Source organism: Elephas maximus, chromosome 27 (genome assembly GCF_024166365.1).
Source record: "Elephas maximus indicus isolate mEleMax1 chromosome 27, mEleMax1 primary haplotype, whole genome shotgun sequence".
NCBI classification, from domain to species: domain Eukaryota; kingdom Metazoa; phylum Chordata; class Mammalia; order Proboscidea; family Elephantidae; genus Elephas; species Elephas maximus.
This window is the reverse complement of record NC_064845.1, coordinates 37,955,052-37,972,692: the sequence shown is the minus strand read 5'-3', so window position 1 is coordinate 37,972,692 and position 17,641 is coordinate 37,955,052. Positions and strand designations below refer to the sequence as shown.

Below are 17,641 nucleotides of genomic sequence, written 5' to 3'. Positions count from 1 at the left end.
AGGCCAGTAAGTCTGGTCTTTTTTTGTGAGTTAGAATTTTGTTCTACATTTCTCTCCAACTCTGTCTGGAACCCTCTGTTGTGATCCCTGTCAGAGCAGTTGGTGATGGTAGCCAGGTACCATCTAGTTGTGCTGGACTCAGTCTGGTGGAGGCTGTGGTAGTTGTGTTCCATTAGTTCTTTGAGTTAATCTTTCCCTTGTGTCTTTGGTTTCCTTTATTCTCCCTTGTGTTGAGCGTCTTTTTATGTGCTTATTGACTGTATGTTCTTTAGAGAAATGTCTGTTCAAATCCTTTGCCCATTTTTAAATTTGGTGGTTTGTTTTTTGTTGTTAAGTTGTAGGGGTTTTTTTTTTTTTTTTTTTAATATTCTGGGTACTAAACCCTTATCAGATACATGGTTCCTAAATATTTTCTCGGATTCTGTAGGTTGTTTCTTAACTTCCTTGATAAAATCCTTTGGAAGTTTTTACATTTGGAGAACTGGATTTATCTGTTTTATCTTTTGTTACTAATGCTTTTGGTGTTATATCTTAGAATCCACTGTCGGAAACTGGATCCCAAAGCGTGTTTTATTCTTAGCATTTTAAGCTTTTAGTTCTGACATTTAGATCATTGATCTGTTTTGAGTTAATTTTCATACATGGTGTGAGGTATGGGTCCAATGTCATTCTTTTGCAATCTTTTTCTCAGCACCATTTATTAAAAACTATTCCCCAATTGAATGCATTTGGCACCTTGTAAAAAAATCAGTTGACCGTAGAAAATGAATTTATTTCTGGACTTCCAATTCTATTTAATTTGTTTATATCTTTGTCATTATACCAGCACCAAATTGTTTTGATTACTGTAGCTTTATACTAGTTTTTGAAATAGAGAAGTTTGAGTCCTCTTTGTTTGTATTTTTCAGGGTTGCTTTGGCTATTCGGAGCCCCTTGCAGTTTCATATGAATTCAAGGATTGAGTTTCCCATTTCTGCCAAGAAACTGTTGGAATTTGTGTAAGGATTGCATTGAATCTGTTGATTGGTTTGAGTAGTATTGACATTTTAACAATATTAAGAACGTGGAATGTGTTTTCATTTATTTAGGTGTTTAATTTCGTTCAGCAATGTTTTATGGTGTTCAGTTAAAAGTCTTTGTCCTCCCTGGTTAAATTAATTCCTAGGTATTTTATTCTTTTAGATGTTTTTGTCTATGAAATAGTTTTCTTTTTTTTCCTTGCCTCTTTAAAATAGTTTTTTTGTTGTTGTTGCTGAGAGTATATGCAGCAAAATATATACCAATTCAACACTTTCTGCGTGTACAATTTGGTGACACTGATTGCATTCTTTGAATTGTGCAAGCATTCTCACCCTCCTTTTCTGAGATAATCCTCCCCCATAAGCATAAACCCTAAGACTCCTACATAATCTTTTGAATCGTGTTGTCAGTTTGATCCCACATAAATAAGTCTTCAAAGAACATAATGCTCAAGGCTTTCTTTACTAGTTAAGCTAAAGTATTGTTTGGTTTTAAGAAGACTTCAGGGGATATTTTTGGTTTTAGGTTTAAAGGTTATCTTAGGGTAGTGATTTCAGAAGTTTGTCCATCCCCCATGGCTCCACAAAGTCTGGAGTCTCTGAGATTTGAAGTTGTGTTCTGCATTTTTCCCACTTTTGATCAGAATTCTTCTGTAGAATCTTGGATCAAAATGTTCAGTAATGGTGGTGAGGCATCGTCCAGTTCTTCTGGTCGTCTGGCAAGTGAGAGAGTTGTTCGTGGACGCAATTATCCATACATTGCATTTCCTCCTCCTGTGCCTGACTCTCCTTCTTCTCTTTCTCCTGGCAAATAGTTACCAGTTCTTGTGCCTTGGATGGCAGATTGCAAGCTTTGAAGACCCCAGCCACTACACAGCAAACAGGAAGGTAGAACAAAAGCACTGAACACAGTATTAGGCCAGTTAACTTGGATGTCCCATGAAACCATGACCCTAAACTTCTGAACCAAGGAACCAAATCCCAGGAGGTATTTGGTTGTACATAAGCAGCCTTAGCAGCTCCTCTCTTTTTGTCGTTGTTTTGTTGTTTTTGTAAACATATCTGTTGCACAACTTTTGCCAATTCAGCTTTTTACAGGCGTGCACCTTAATGACAGCAGTTTCATTAATTGGCTGTGTAACCTTGACTTTAACGAATGTAATTTTTCCATCACTGTAACCCAAACCTTGGTTCCTTATAAGCAGTGACCCTTTTTTTTCCCCTGCTTCCTGCCCCAGTAGCCACTAAGGAACTTTGGTCTCTATGCTTTTGCCTTTTCTTATCTTTTTCTATAAGTGAGGTCATACAATATTTATCTTTTTATGATCGACTTGTTTCACTCAGCATAATGTCTTTAAGCTCCATCCATGTTAAAGCATGTATCAAGACTTCATTTCTCTTACTGACTGAATGGTATTCCATTGTATGTATGCACCACATTTTTGTTTATACATTCATCTGTTGATGGGCATTTAAGTTGTTTTGGCTGTTCTAAATAGTGCTGCAATAAACACTGGTGTACAAGTCTCTCTTTGAGTCTCTGTTTTAAAGTCTTTGTGGTATATGCCTAGGGGTGGAATTGCTAGGTTATCTGATAGTGTTTTGAGGAACTGCTACATTGTTTTCCACAGTGGTCCTACCATTTTGCATTCCACCAGCAATGGATAAAGGTTCCAATTTCCCCACATCCTTGCCCTGCCCATATTTGTTACTTTGTTTTTTTTTTTTTTAAGCCAACCTAAACAAACAAAAACCCGTTGCCTTTGAGTAGATTCCAACTCATTGCAGCCCTATAGGACAAAATAGAACTACCTCATAGGGTTTCCAAGGACCAATTGGTGGATTCGAACTACTGACCTTTTGGTGAGCAGCTGAGCTCTTAACCATTATGCCACCAACCTGACGGAAGTGAAATGCACCCTCACTGTGATTTGATTTGCATCTCTTGATGACTAATGATGTTGAGTATCTTTTCATGCGTTTGTTGACCATTTGAATGTCTTTTTTGGTGAAATGTCTATTTAAGACCTTTGCCCATTTTTTGATTGGGTTGTCTTTTTTTTGTTAGATTGTTGAGACTTTATATGTATTTTGGGTTTTAGATTCTTCTCAAATATATGGCTTCCGAAGATATTCTCCCAGTCGATAGCTTGCCTTTTCACTTTTTGGTAAAGTGTTTTTGATGAACTGAAACCTTTAGTTTTTATGAGGTCCCATTTATCTATTTTACCTTTTGCTGTTTGTATTCTTGTTATTGTTTAGGTAATCCATTGTTGAAAACTAGGCCCAGCAGCATTGCCTCTGCATTTTCTTCTAAGAATGTTATGGCTTTAGTTTTCACATTTAGGTTCTTACTCCATTTTGAATTTGTTTTTGTATATGGTGTGAGGCATGGATCCTGTTTCATTTTTCTGCATATGGAAATTCAATTTTCCTAACACCATTCATAGAGGAGACTTTTCTTTCCATATTGAATGGAACTTAGTTAGCACCCTTATCCAAAATCAGTTGATCACAGATGTGTGGATTTATTTCTGGACTCTCAATTCTATCCCACTGATTCGTGTGTCTGTTGTTACACTAGTACCAGACCGTTTTGATTGCTGTAGCTGTATAATATGTTTTCTATTGGTCAAGTTTTAATGTCCTACCAAAGAAGAATATCCACAATCTGAAAAGGCTGTTTTGTGTGAGTAGAGATTTTCTGCATGTTCTTGAATGAAGACAGTTTACATCAACACATTAAATGAAGAAATGGCTATGAGACACCAACTTTTTTCTTTTCAGACATTAAAGAGTTTTGTAAAGATGTGAAACTGTGCTACTCTTTTCACAAAATTCTTTTGAAGGTAATTATTTTCATAGAAAATTTATTTCTGTTAATAGGTAAATGATATTTTATTATGAAATGAATTTAAAAATAGTTTTAAAAAATGTTTAGTTTCAATTTGGAGTACAGTAAACATTAGTAGATACAACCCACATGAGCAAACTTCTTTGAGGAACTCAGTAATCTGTACATGTGGAAGGGTCCTCTTAACAACCGTTTTTAAACCAGATAGTCTCCTAAGAGTTGTCCCTCAGATACTGTTGAACGTCAGTTTGTGTCTCTTGTTAGCCTAGTCTGCCATAGATGAGGCGATTGAATTGGGCTTTGAAGGAAAGTTTTGGCCTTTCATTTAAGACTTGAATATACTTTTAACGTATAAAATACATGACGGAATTTAAATTGATGGTTACATTTTGAGTTCATATGGCTAAAGAAAGTGTTACCTGCAGAGCAAATGAGTGGATAATTATATCCGGAAGAAAAAGAAAAGAATTTCAGAAAATGATGAATAAAAAATACTGAACTGTGAACTGCAAGTAATTGTGGAACAAGCATTGTCTGAAACTGTTGGATTCTGGCTCATAGTGACCCTAAGCATTATCTTAATGGGAATCTTAATTAGACAAACAAGATTAGGTTTAGTAAACACCTTAAATGAAAGAGATTGCAAAGTGTAAGTGGGGGTACAATAGGAGTATTTTAATTACTGATAACACTACAGATTTACCCAACCATAAAGAAATAGAAGTAATAGTTTATTTGTTTCTATGAACTAACTCTGTTTGAGTAAATTGTTGGTAGGTACTATGAAAGTTAATTGTGGGGAACATTTATGAGAACCTTACTGAAGGTAATTTAGAGAAGAGACTTCACAGATTTTTTTTTTTAATCTGTATAAAATTAATCAGGATTACCTTGACTTAAGGAGTCCTGATGGTGCAATGGTTAAGGATGCAGCTGCTAGCTAAAAGCAATGAACAATCTGACAAGGAAATTTAGAAAACAATTCCATTTTCAATGATATCTTAAATAATACAATACCAAGGAATTAATTTAACCAGAAAGGTGAAAACAGTGTACGCTGAAAACTGTAGAAGAACATCATTGAAAGAAATTAAAGAAGATCTGAATAAAGGGAAAGACACTTCTTGGATTGGAAGGCTTAATATTGTTAAGATAGAAATACTACCCAAAGTGACCTAGAGATTCAACATGATTCCTATCAAAATGCCAATAGTCTTTATTGCAGAAGTAGAAAAGCCAATCCTCAAACTCATATGGAATTGCAAAGAGCCCCCAATAGCCAAAGCAATCTTGAAAAAGAACAACAAAGTAGGAGGACTCACACTTCTGTTTCAAAATGTACTATAAAGCTATAGTAATCCAAACAGTCTGGTACCAGTATACAGATAGAGATATAGAGCAACAGGCTAGAATTGGGAGTCCAGAAATAAACGCATGTATCTGTGGGCAACTGGTGTTGAACTACGGTGCCAAGTCCCTTCAGTGGGGGAAAAAACAGTCTCTTCAACAAAGATGCTGGGACCGTTGGATCTCTCTATCCACAAGATTGAAGTTTGACTCATACCTCATACCATATATAAAGATTAAACCAAAATGGATCAATGACTAAGTGTAAAAACTAAAACCATGAAACTCTTAGAATAGGGATAATGCTTCAGGACCTAGTTTTTGACAGTGGATTCTTACATATGGCACCAAAAGCATGAACACTAAAAGATAAAATAGATAAATTGGACTTCATCAAAATTAAAAGCTTCTGTGCATCAGAGAAATTTATCAAGGAAGTGAAGAAACAACCTACAGAATGGGAGAAAATATTTGGGAAGCATGTAATATCCAGAATATATATTAAGGCACAGTGGTTAAGAGCTAAGGCTGCTAACCAAAAGGCCGGCGTTCGAATCCACTTACTCTTTGGAAACCCTGTGGGGCAGTTCTACTTTGTCCTATAGAATCGCTGTCAGTCAGAATCAACTTGATGGCAACGGGTTTGGGTTTTATCTGTGGTGACTCAGTGGTAAAATTCTCCACCTCGATGTGGGAGACCCCTGTCTGTCAGTGGAGATTTGCTGAATATGACGCCGAATAGGTTTCCGTGGAGCTTCCAGACTAAGATGAACTAAGAAGAAAGGCCGGTGGTAATCTTCTTCTGAAAAATCAGCTAATGAAAACCCCATGGATCACAGCGGTCCATTCTGCAGCCGATCATGTCAGTGGTGTAGGACTAGGCAGTATTTTATTCCGTTGTGCATGGAGTCTCCATGAATCAGAGGCGGACTCAACAACAGCTGACAGCAAGAACAACAGCAACAACTCAACAACAAAAAGACGAACAACTCAGTTAAAAAATGGGCAAAGGACTTGACTAGACATTTCATTAAAGAACTATCCAAATGGGCAATAAGCATATGACAAGATGCTCAAAGGCCATTAGTCATGGTTGTTAGTGGCCATTGAGTCAAGTTGCTAGCATTCCACCCTGACTTACGGAGACCTCATCCACAACAGAATGAAATGCTGCCTGGTCTTGTGCCGTCCCGTCCCCATGATGAGTTGCAGATCGGCAGGCTTTTCTTCCTAGTCCGTCTTAGTCGGGAAGCTCCACTGAAACGTATTCAGCATCATAGCAACACACAAGCCTCCGTTGACAGACAGGCGGTAGCTGCACATGGGGTGCATTGGCCTGGAATCAAACCTGGGTCTCCTGCATGGAGGGCAAGAATTCTACCCCTGAACCGCCACTACCCCCTTGTAATGTTTCATGGCATCTTCGGATTTCGTGTGCTTGAAATTAAATTTATCGTCTTCCTTTCCCCGAAAATTCTGTTACTCTCTGTGTTTGCCTCGTTGGTGAATGGTGCTATCATCTGCTCAGTTCCAGAAGTCATAAATTCACAAGTCGTTCTTAACTCCTCCTTCCATCACCCTCCCATAGTCACTTGATTACTAAGTTCTGTTAATTCTGTCTTAATATCCTAGAAATCGTTCCTCTGCTTTCATCCCTTCTGCTATGGTTCAGGTTCTTATTTGAACCATTGACTACTGCATCAGCCTCTTAATTGCCTTTCTGGACTTTAGGCTGACTCTTTGTTCTTTCTTGTTAGTGTATTCAATTCTTAATATTTCTGAGATACAAATTTGAAGAGTCACACCCATAGTTAAATTTTCAATTATTGGCCATCACCTTCATGATAATAGTGGCATTAAATATAGCTAAGTGCATAACTTATTGTGGTGCAGGGAATAAATATGGCCCTTGTAGCATGGTCTTTGTAACTCCTACCAAATGACTGGGTGAGACAATGCAAATGAGGTGCTTGTGACCCACCAAAGGGATTGGCAAGTTTGCTAATAATATAAATAAGGCGCATGGCACCTTGTGGGGGTCCAACCATGCAGATAGGTGTATGCAGCCCTAATGAGGGGATTGGTCAGTTTTTCCATCTGACTAGGCTTAAAATGAGCCATCCCGGAGGTAGGAAGAGAGGATTTCAACACCACCAGGAAAGAAGAGTCAAGAGTGGAGTGCATCCTTTGGACCCGGGATCCTTGTGCTGAGATCCTCCTAGATTCAGGAGACAGACAGAGAGCTGTGACACCAGAGATGGTGAGAAACAGCCGCAGAGAAATGATGGCAGCAGAGGCAGCAGAATCAGGAGACTGGCAGGAGACGGCAAAGTGGGCTTCCCAAGCCACAGAGCAAGAGAGTTGAGCACCTTTGGACTGGAGGCTTACTGGCAGAGTGGGGTGCCTCCGGCTACTTATCGGCAGAGCTAAAAGAGCTTTGTAACACTTACCTGAATAGGGCAGAGGCCAAGGGGCCAGAGAAAGATGTGCCTGCAAAGACACTGAGAAGAGGCTGTCCTGATCAAAGAACTGTATCCTGAGCATTCCTGAACCTGAATTGTAACCTGTTACTTCCCTAATAAACTCCATAATTATGAGTATTGTCTGTGAGTTCTTTGTGGTCATTGCAACAAATTATTAAACCCAGCAGAGAGTAGAGAGTGCCATGGGAGGGACGGTTGCTGTCATAATTGGTTGAAAGGTGGAGGCATGTCTGATTCCTGCCTTGTAAGAACCAGCCTGGGTGTTGATTTTGATTCTCCTTCTCGTATGTGAAGTTAGAGGAGGTCAGATGCCCCGCCATGCCATTTTTACACTTGTGTTGTCTGATTTTATTCTTTGAACAGTCCTTTGCTACTTTCCTGGTTGCACAGATGAGGAAATTGAGACCTAGATTTAAACCCAGGACTGTCTGTTTTTAGTTTATGCTCTTAGGCGCTTTCTTATGCTACTTATGTAGGACATTCCAGACCCCTTGTGTTGTGGCTCTTACCCACTTGTCTAGTGTCTACTTGACATTTTTTAAGGTAACTTCCTTGAGGGCAGAGATCATATCCCACACCAAGCATTTTCTTAGAACATAGTTCCACTACCCACTGCCGTCGAGTGGCTTCCGACTCATAGTGACCCTGTAGGACAGAGTAGAACTGCCCCATCGAGTTTCCAAGGAAACATAGTAGGCACTTGGTAAATGTTTGTTGAATGAGTGTTAAGCAGTGATGAATAACAGGGGATAGTGAGACTAGCCCAGTGTAGAAAGACATGAAAGAGGCATCTGAAGAAAAGGATTCCTCTGGCTGGCCATGTTCATAAACAGTCAGCCTTTGGGTTAAAGCAAAATAGTGAGAGGTAACCAAATGAGGGAAATGAAATCCAGAAAGGCTGATTATGATTAAAAGAGAGAAACTTTCTGTTTTTGACTTGAATGAATTGTGTCCTAGGGTTGTAAGAACCTGAAAATGAAGCCTCTAAATACCCTTTTATGTTTTTAGGACTTGTGGAATTAAAGAGAGAGATGCCTGAAAACTAGAGACAGAGAAGTATACTTTTCAGAAAGGGGAAGAAGGAAGACTATAGAGCTTGCTATGGCCCTCAGGTGAGAATCTAGAATAAATTACTTAAAGGATAAATTGTTTCCAGGAGAGGTGAAGCACTAATCATTAGGAAATAGCCTGAATTCATTAAGAAATAAACAAAACAGCGGAGCCTTCTTTTTGCACATGGAGCCTGTTGTTTTCCGTCCATTGGATGAGATATAAGGTTTACTCATCAAAAGCACGGGTGGCACAGATCATGGGAGGGAGAGGGTGTTAGGATGGGCTAGATTCTGCTGTAGTAATAACCTCAAATTTTGGTGCTTAAAAGCAAAAGAGATTTATTTTTTAAATAATATATTTTTGGTGATTCCAATTCAACAGGTTTCACACATATTACTTAATGACATTGGTTACATTCTTTTTTTCTTCCCCCTATTATTTTTTTATTATTGCATAGGGTGTATTTGTTTTTACAAAAGTAGAATGACTATAACAACACTGATCTGCCATGCCTGATATGGTCAGTGTGCCCCATCCATACTTCCTGGGACCACAATATCATTTTTAAAATTTTATATTGTTGAGAATATGTACAGCAAAACATACACCCATTCACCACAATTCAGTAACATTGATTACGTTCTTCGAGTTATGTAACTCTTCTCACTCTCCTTTTCGTTTCTGAGTTGTTCCTCCCACATTAACATAATCTCACTGCCCCCTAAAGTTCCTATCTAATCTTTTGAGTTGCTTTTGTTACTTTGATCCCATATAGTCCTTCAAAGAGCACAATGCTCAAAGCAGACATTTTTTACTAGTTAAGCTAGACTATTGTTCAGTTTTAGGAAGACTTCGGGAGATTTTTTTTGGTTTAAGGTTTAAAGATTATCTCGGAGCATTAGTTTCAGGGATTCATTCAGCCTCCATGGCTCCAGAAAGTCTGGATTCCATGAGAATTTTAAATTCTTTTCTGCATTTTAAATTTTAAATTCTTTGCTGCTAACCAAAAGGTCTGTGGTTCAAATCTACCAGGTGGTCCTTGGAAACCGTATGGGGCAGTTCTACTCTGTCCTATAGGGTCACTATGAGTCGGAATCAACTAGACGGTAACTTTTTTTTTCCTGCATTTACCCTGTTTTGATCAGGATTCTTCTGTAGACTTTTTGCTCAAAATGTTTGGTCATAGTAGCTGGGTACCATCCAGTTCTTATGGTCTCATGGCAACCAAAAACAAAACCCTGATGCCCTCAAGTCTATTCTGACTGATAGCAACCCTGTAGGACAAAGTAGAACTGCCTCATAGGGTTTCCAAGGAGTGGCTGGTAGATTTCAACTGCCAACCTTTTTGGTTAGCAGCTGAGCTCTTAACCACTGCCCCACCAGTTATTCATGGAGGCAGTTAGCAACACATTCCATATCTCCTCCTGTTCCTTATTCTCCTTCTTCCTCTGTTGCTCTAGGCGAATAGAGACCAATTGTTGTGCCTTGGATGACCACTTGGAAGCTTTTAAGAACCCAGGCACTATGCAAGGAACCAGGAGGTAGAAAAGAAGCACTAAACATGTTATTAGGCCAATTAACGGGGATGTCTTGTGAAACTGCGACTCCTGATGGCCCAGTATATGCAGAGTAAAACTGTTCTCCACAGGGTTTTCAAGACTGTGGCCTTTCTGAAGCAGATCACCAGGCCTATCTTTCAAGGTACCTCTGAGTGGGTTTGAACTGCCAGTCTTTCAGTTAGCATCAAGCACTTAATTGTTTGCACCACCCAGGGACTCCTGAGACATCATACCCACTGTTTTTAATGACCTCAGGAGATGGTGAATTTTCTCTCTCTGGGTAATCTCTCTGGCATTAACCAGAATTTTTTTTTTTTTCATTAGCTTTAAGGCCATACAACCCACCATACATTGGGCCAGCTCACAAGAAACTGATCAAGAGAACAGGAGACATTCAATGAGAGTTTTCTTTCTTGGTGTTGCAGGAGAACTAGAAAGAGTCACAGCCTTTCCTTAATGTTGATGTATTTATTGAGGAGGAAAGAAATTATGTAACAGGGAAGTGTAGGGCACTGTTTGAGAACTTGGTCTTACCTGGCTAGTTATGGAACATTCTTATGCCGTGTTGTTTAAGGATTTCTTTTTTATTTTTCAGGATTTGTTTTCAGGAAGACAGGAGGAAAGGAAGACATCTCAGGATCCCATCTCAAGGGTCCTTTGGCTACGTTTCCACTGTCAGAACATTTTCTCCAAGACTCCTGGGGCCAGACACCTGGATTTCCAGATGGGTTTTGTAGTCAAGGAGATTTTAGAGAGGGGAGGTATTTCAGTCATGTAGAAAAGTTCAGTTATCTAAAGAATTTATTTTATAAAATACCACAAATCTTTGTGACCTAAAAGAACAGCAATTTATTACTTTTCATGATTTTGTGGACTGACTAGTATCAACTGAGTGGTTTTGTTGCGCATGGTGTAGCTGAGGTCACTCATGGGCTACATTTAGCTGGAAGCCCGGCTGGGACTAGGACATCTAAGATGGCCTCTCATCCTCTAATACCTCTCACCATTTGGTAATGTAGCGCAAGTTTCTTCATACCATGGCATTTAGCTTCCAAGAAGGAATATTTCAAGAGGACAAGCCCCAATATGCAAGCACTAATCAAGCCTCTGCTGGCATCATTTTGCTAATGTCTCATTGGCCAAAGCAAGTCACATGATCAAGTCTAGAGTCAGTGTGGGAGGGGGCTACACAAGGGTGCAAATACCAGGAGGTTTTGTTCACTGGAGGCCACCCCTATAACGATTTACCACAAGTGAGCAGGGCAGTTTTGCACACCGGCTCCTCAGTTGTCAGTGCTTAGGTATGGATGCATAACCTAAGATCTGGTCCTTGACTTTGCAGTTCCAGAAACTGTGTGATTAGGAGTTTATGCTTAGCCCCATGCGTTTATCTGAAATTGCCTCTCATCATGACTTGAAGATGTGAATTTAGGGTGTCATAGTTTTATCTCAGGACTCTGTCATCTTGGCCACAGATGGTTGAACCAGAGTGGACACCTAACCTATGACTCTGTTGGCTGAGCTGGCCCAATTGGACTTTCTCTTAAGACTTTGGAATGGGAATACTGAGAGACTAAGATCCAAACTGGTGAAGAGATTATAGAAAATCTCGTAGATAGTCTAAAACGAGTTCAGAAATATATCTAAACTCCTGAGATGACTAGAAAATGAGACTGCTAAACCATAGTTTAAGTGGTTAAGTGCTATGGCTGCCAACCAAAAGGTCGGTAGTTCGAATCCGCCAGGCGCTTCTTGGAAACTCTATGGGGCAGTTCTACTCTGTCCTCTAGGGTCGCTATGAGTCGGAATCGACTCAGCGGCAGTGGTTTTAAACCATAGTTATTAAGAGATTGGCTGCTAACCAAAAGGTTGGCAGTTTGAATCCACCAGCTGCTTCTTGGAAACCCTATGGGCAGTTCTACTTTGTCCTATAGGGTCGCTATGAGTTGGAATCAACTTGATGGCAGCAGGTATTCACTAGTAGATATATGTTTCTGCTCATTCTGTTATGCTCCATGACAATATCTAGCTGCAAGGGAGGCTGGGAAATGTCATCTCTAGCTGAGTAGCCATGCACCCAACTACTATGGAAGAAGTAGAAAGTGTATTTTAGTGAAGACTTAGCTGCTGCCTCCTTCCCCCTACCCCCTCCCCACACAGCATAGTGTTCAATTCCTGGTTACCTTTCAGGAGGGAGAAAGACAAGAGTGTATTTACAGGGAGTAAACAGGATGATGAAGGCCTCAAAATCAGGCCATAAACAGATTGGTTGAAAACTTGGGGATCGTTGTATTGAATATTTAGGAAACGAAATGGCTGCTTTTGAATGTTTTACGTGCAAAAAGAGATAAATGTTATTCTGTAAAGGCTCCAGGAGTAAATATAATAAGGGGAAGCTAAGCAGTAACCAGTTGCCATCAAGTCAGTTCTTGACTCATGGCTCAGAGAAATGTATTTATGTTCATTATAAGAAAAGAAGCTTCTAGCAGAGTTGTCCAGAATGACTTACACCTCAGGTACATTGTGAACTAGAAGAAGAGACCAAAAAAAAAAAAAAAATTTTTTTATTGAGTACCTATTATGTGGTCAACACTATTGAGGCACTTTCACAGATTTGTTGCTTCCAACTCTGAGTGTCTGTTGCAGCTCCACATACTTTTCTCCAAACCCTATTTTTCGTGACTCACTGACAAGCCTGCAAAGAGCATATATGAGTTAAATTTGTGGGGTAGAACATCCTAGGGGATAAACCCTGAAGGGTGTTGTGTGTGTTCAAGTTCTGAGTTCTGTGGTAGATGGAGAAGTTGGCCAGGGTGCGGAAAGAAGGAAGCATATCACTTAGTTATTTTCTGATTCTCAGTAGCAACCTGAGATCTTCCAGAAGGGGTTATATAGTCCTGACCAGCATAGCTTTGTGGCGGCCCTCCTGTCTGCCGTATTAGCACACTGGTGAGCCCAGAGAATGCTGCCAAGAAGTATGAGAGGGCTGCTTTGAAAGCTCAGTCCAATGTACGAATGTCCAGTGTCTTCCATATAGCTCCTGTGGGTACTAGTGGGAGACAAGATGCCTTTCTTGATATGAGTTCTGGTTGTTTACTGGAGTCAACAAGAGTGTTTTGTCATTCCTTGTACTTCTGGATCCAAAGATCTAAGAGAACAGAGGGGCCCCCAAATCTGCAATTCACATAAACAAAGTGACAGAGTAACAGGAAACGGGCCAGGGCACACAAACAAAGACATTCCCCAGAACAATGGGGCAGGGTATCAGAAACTAGCCCACGAACTTCTTTAAAGTTGTCTCTCAGAAGCAACCAGATGAAATGAGCCCCAGAGACATGTGTCGAACATCCACCTGTGACCGCTGTGTGACCTTTCACCAGGGGCTGTGAAGGGCGGCAGCCGCAGCTGGGGAATCCAACTCAGAGTGAGAGACTGCACAGGCATGACACCCCATAAGTCCTACTATGAATTCCAGAGGCCTGTGGGACAGGAGCCATCTTAGAAAGCAGCTGCGCATGCACCTTCGGTAGCCTATCCCCACCCAAAACTGGCTAGTTACCGTATAACCCCGCCTGTGCCTCTGAATAAACATGAACCTTTTTCACACTGAAGTATTTAAAAGCCCGTGCAAGTCCTTCGTTCTGTGAGACGGGCGGTAAGCATTGCCTAGGCCTTCCTTACCTCTGCTTGCAAGCCTCTTAGTAAAGCTTTGCTGGTGTGCCTTACCTGCTCATTCTTGACCAGTGAAAGGCAAGAACCTTATTTAATTAAAGGCATAGAGACTCTGGCAACAGTTCTGAATCTCCTCAATATTTCTGCTTGTTTCTCTTTAATTGAACACTCACCTCAGTCAATCCTAAGCTCTAATGTTAATGCTGGTCTACCAGTGTGGACACTTAAGTGACAAAGTTTTAGGAAGAGACCCTAAAACTTTAAACCTCCTTGAAGCTTGTGATAAACTTTAGTGTTTCTGTGCCCGCAAGTAAGAATTTCCACACTTCCATGGGAAGTTGGAGGAGAGCTAAGAGATTGAAGTAGAAATGTATTTGGACATAAAAATATTTTAGTCAAGCTGTGAAGAAGCAGCACAGGGGATGATTTGAGGCCCCTGGAGCCATCAAGTAGCATGATTGGCAATACCATTTGGAGAACAAGGGTGTTCTGTGTGAACAGTTTCTCACACTTACCCACACTCCACCTTCCAGCCCTGTCTCTGTGTCTTTTAAATCTAGTGCCTCAAATTTAGTCAGATGATAATAGACACTTGTCATGCCTGAGTGAAAGGTTCCAAAGGGAGGTTGGAAGGGTCTTATGACCCTGAGGAAGACAGGATGTTTATAGTCCAGTTGAACATATCCACCTAAAGAGCTTTAGCCAGCTTCCTCCCAGTTCGCCTGATGGAAAGCACACTTCATCACAGCAGGTGACAATTTTTTCCCAAAAAATCACAGAAGGTAGACTCAAATGAGAAAGGCATATTCTTTCAATTGACTTCCTGAGGCGCTCTAACCTTTTGTCTTTAGCCTACTTGTAATAAGTGCCATCAAATTAGCCAAGAATGACTCTATCTGAGCATCCAAGAGTAGGGGCCTGTCTAGAAAAATTAGTGCCATGGCAATTAGTTTTAAATTGCTGAATGATCTCACAGCTGGCAATGGAAACTTCGATGGCCAATAGAAACTGCTCTTTAGAGCCCTTCCTCAAGCAGTACTCAGAGTACACATCCTACTTGCGATACCTTAGTTACTCCAGCCCAACCAAGAAGACAGCATTAGGTTTGTTGTTGTTGTTCAGTGCTCTCAATTCTGACTCTCAGAGACCCTATGTACAACAGAATGAAACACTGCCCAGTCCTGTGCTATCCTCACGGTAGTTGCTGTGTTAGAACTCACTGTTTCAGTCACTGTGTCAATCCATCTCATTGAAGGTTTTCCTCTTTTTCGGTGACCCTCTATTTTTCCAAGCATGATGTTCTTCAGAGGTTGGACCTGATCACGAGTCCAAAGTACGTGAGATGAAGTTTTGCTAGCCTCACTTCTAATGAGCATTCTGGCTGCATTAGGTTTAGAGCAAGAAATTTTGTAGAAGACACAAGCACAGTAACCTTGACTTAGTTACTTAACAACTCTGAGTCTTGATTTCCTCATCTGTAAAATACCCTGCCCTCCTCTGAGGGTCACTGTTGTCACTGTTGTTAGGTGCTGGTGAATTGGTTCCGACTCATTGCGGCCGTCTTAGGAGACTCAGAATGAGAGCAGCAGTTCTCAGACTCCCTGTGTGTGCACATCACCTCAGCATCTTGGTAAAATGTAGATTCTAACTCAGGAGGACACGGTGAGGTCTGAGATTGTGCTTTTCTGGGAAGTTCCCAGGTGATGTCAATGCTGCTGGCCTCAGAGGAACAGAAAAGAGAGTAAAAAGGGATAAAGAGTTAGAGAATATTTTTGTAAACCACAAAGTGATTTGTAGAAATAAAGAATAATTTTCCTGGTCCTGACTTTAGTTGATTATAAATGAATTCCCAACTAGCCAGCAGTTTTAGGATGTGTTTAGTATGAGCATCAGATAGAATTTGACAGTCACAGGGTTTGGAGAATGGCAAGAATTTAAGGAGTTACTCCCCCCCTCCCTCATATTTAAGACAAGGAAACAAATTCAGAGAAGTCACTGATGCCTCCAAAATCTCTCAGTCAGTAACTTAGTGTGGTCGGATTAGAATGCAATCACTTGCCTTTTTTCTGTCATTAAATAAGCTCCATAATAACCTCCTAAAGAAAAGGTATTGTTATTCTTCACTAAAGCTAGAACAAATATGATTCTGGCCCATACCCAAAAAGGCCCCAGAAGGTGAAATTCACCAAGAAAGGCCACCAGGGTCCTAATTAGAGGCAAGCTGTCACAGGGTACACATCAAGGGATTTTTCAGGGGAATGAGCTTCAAAACACAGTGAGCCCTAAGAAAGTTACGTCCTATGTATTCAAAATGTCACTTAAACACAAATTTCCTTCCTTTCTGGCAAAAATGAGATTTTGTTTCCAATGTATACAAATTCTGAGTCATTCCTATTTGGGGACAATCAGAAAAAGAGAGAACATGGGGTAGGAAATAGTAAAGGGAAAAAATGAATTCGCTGAAGAGGAACACTGGTTTCTGCGGCGGAACCTGAAGGCAAAAGAATCTAACGTTTTTTTTTTTTTTTCAATTCCTGGCATGTAAATTATTTTGCACCTCTGAGATGATGGTGGGTCCCAGGTGCTTATAGAAGAACATGAGATGTAGGATGACTGACGTGAAAGACAGGAGTCAAAAACTCCCAAGTCATAAATCAGAAAGGCACAGAGTATCTGGAAACCAAATCAGAGTGGAAAAGAGGGGAGCCACTTACCACGCATGTCATCTCCAACAAAGAAAAGTGAATCTAAAAGTGTCTTCGTGAAATTAGGAAGGAGTACCTATTGAACACGGTATGGTAAATGGAAATCAATACTTGCATATCCATTATTAATTTTTTTTAGTTGTTAAGTGTATTTGCATTTTTCATTGTGTTTTAAGTGAAAGTTTACAAATCCAGTCACTCACAAAAACTTCTATACACCTTGCTACATACTCCCAGTTAACTCTGCCCTCACTGAGACAGTCTGTTCCCTCCCTCCATTCTCTCTTTTCACGTCCATTCCGCCATCTTCTAACCCCCTCTACCCTCTTATCTCCCCTCCAGGCAGGAGATGCCAACATAGTCTCAAGTGTCCACCTGATCCAAGAAGCTCCCTCCTCACCAGCATCCCTCTCCATCCTATTGTCTAGTCCAAACCATGTCTGAAGACTTCGCTTTGGGAATGATTCCTGTCCTGGGCCAACAGAAGGTCTGGGGGCCATGACCACCAGGGGTCCTTCTAGCCTCAGTCAGACCATTAAGTCTGGTCTTTTTATGAGAATTTGAGGTCTGCATCCCACTGCTCTCCTGCTCCCTCAGTGGTTTCCTGTTGTATTCCCTATCAGGGCAGTCATCACCTGTAGCTGGGCACCATCTAGTTCATCTGGTCTCAGGCTCACGTAGTCTGGTTTCTGTGGCCCTTTCTGCCTCTTCGGCTTGTAATTACCTTGTGTCCTTGGTGTTCTTCATTCTCTTTGGTCCAGGTGGCTTGAGGCGAATTGATGCATCTTAGATGGCCGCTTGCTAGCATTTAAGACCCCAGATGCCACTATCCAAAGTGGGATGCAGAATGGTTTCTTAATAGATTTTATGCCAATTGACTTAGACGTCTCCTGAAACCATGGTCCCCAGACCCCGGCCCCTGCTACGCTGGCCTTCGAATCATTCAGTT

At 40.6% G+C, this 17,641-nt stretch overlaps 2 protein-coding genes across 8 annotated transcripts in view; both read left to right on the top strand.

Annotated features, from left to right (window-relative positions):
• Positions 1-17,641, top strand: part of LOC126068459 (ral guanine nucleotide dissociation stimulator-like) — a 490,075-nt gene that overhangs the window by 91,541 nt on the left and 380,893 nt on the right. For 3 of the 7 annotated variants that reach the window (XM_049871001.1, XM_049870997.1, XM_049871002.1), the window contains one exon: positions 8,712-8,815. The gene's annotated coding sequence lies outside the window, so the exon portion shown is untranslated. Of the gene's footprint in view, positions 1-908; positions 999-3,725; positions 3,869-8,711; positions 8,816-14,195; positions 16,781-17,641 lie in introns of those variants that run through there. The other 4 variants (XM_049870996.1, XM_049870999.1, XM_049871003.1 and 1 more) reach the window with 4 other exon arrangements.
• The window catches only part of LOC126068268 (uncharacterized), an 80,845-nt gene that overhangs the window by 27,213 nt on the left and 35,991 nt on the right, over positions 1-17,641 (top strand). The window lies entirely within an intron of this gene.